The sequence below is a fragment of the Olea europaea genome, unplaced genomic scaffold (genome assembly GCF_002742605.1).
Source record: "Olea europaea var. sylvestris unplaced genomic scaffold, O_europaea_v1 scaffold2921, whole genome shotgun sequence".
NCBI lineage: Eukaryota > Viridiplantae > Streptophyta > Magnoliopsida > Lamiales > Oleaceae > Olea > Olea europaea.
Window position 1 is genome coordinate 69,159 of NW_019247792.1, and position 1,634 is coordinate 70,792.

The following is a 1,634-nucleotide window of genomic DNA, read 5'->3' on the forward strand; positions in this document are numbered from 1 at the left end:
GTAAGAGTTTCACTTTGAAATAAGTTGGGTTTCCAAAATTCAAACTTCCTCATAGTTTCAAACTTCATAGACAACTTCATGGTTCCAATGTCAAAATCATAATACGAAGTATGAACATTCTTAAGTTGTATAGGAACAATGTCCTCACAACATAATCTTTTGTAAAGTCCAGTTTTCAGTAGAAACATCGAGCCCTTCTTTTCCTGATTCAGTTCTTAACTGATACCTGTGAAGCTATCAAATTTGAACCGTTCAGAACTAATCAAAATTATTATAAGCAGGTACCATCCCAAAATCATCCAAGAATCCTCACCTACCTTGATATTATAGCAAGATTCGTTAACATTTGTAGAACATCAAGGAGAGTGTGACTGTATGAGGACCCAATGCGTGAACATCAAAGAGAGTGTGACTGCGTGAGGACACAATGCATCTTGGGCCAGCATCATTCGTCAATGTTGGCCTTTTTTAGACTGCCAACTTTTCAGAGGAATATTTTGTTTTGTTTTATTTAGTATTTTCTACTGCAATCTTCTCACATAGTAGGACGAGTACATAATTTACATTTTGCTAATTGTTATTTCTGAGTACTAGGTCCATTTCAATTAACAAATTGACTTAACTGTTAAAGGGTGATGTTAAGGTGGGATGATGGAAGCATAGGTTCTGAAACAAGCGCCTTCAATCCCCTAAGAGGAATATGTGCAGGGGGGAGGATATAAAATTAGGTAGATTGGAAGGATGGATAGGAGGTTATTAAAATCTCCTGCATCCCACAACATTTTGTAACACGATAAATACATAATAAATACTCCCTCCCTTACAAGATGCTGTCTTCCTTTCCTTTCAGTCGACTCTAAATATTTTCTAGTTTTCAAACCATATAATAAAGCCATTTCTTCTAAACAATCTTGAGGTCCAAAATATTTGCTGAAGTCTGATCACAAGCCTGGTTATTTTCTTCCAAAAGATGTAGCGTCACTTAAATCGAAGTTACTGATAAAGACTCTTTTACAACACATTGCTAACTTATTTCCGCAACACACATTAATGTTGCGATAGAAAATTTTGACCGCATTTTGTTTATTATCATTTCCAGATACCAATACTGGCATCAACGCATAATAAAATGCTACAAGTCTTCAAAAATAATATCTCATTAAATAACTTAAGAGTAGGTATTTAAAGTAAAGCTGGCTAGTGTAACTTTTGAATGATACTCTTAGAGGTAATATCCAGATTCAGCATTATCATTTGCAGAACATTGAGGAAAAGCTTTGGACATGGGAAGTCTCAGACCAGTTCGCTGCAATTTCCAAGAATGTAATCCCAATAACAATACAAGTGATTCATCCTGTCCAACATACGGTCGAACCTTTTAGTCAATTCTAAATTTATTCAGAGGCATAATTTGTGTTAATAGAATGTTCTGTATAGAAGACAATTTTTAGGTTGTTCCAAGAACTAAGCAACATTAACTTCTTGTTATAAATGGTGAAATTGACCAAAAATCCAAGGGGTGACAATTAAAGTGGGTGGAGAGTAAGTTCAAACAATAAGTGCTCTACCCCCAGCACAGGGGAATACATGCATCCTGCATTGTAGACCCCACAATATTATAAAAAAAAAAAAAA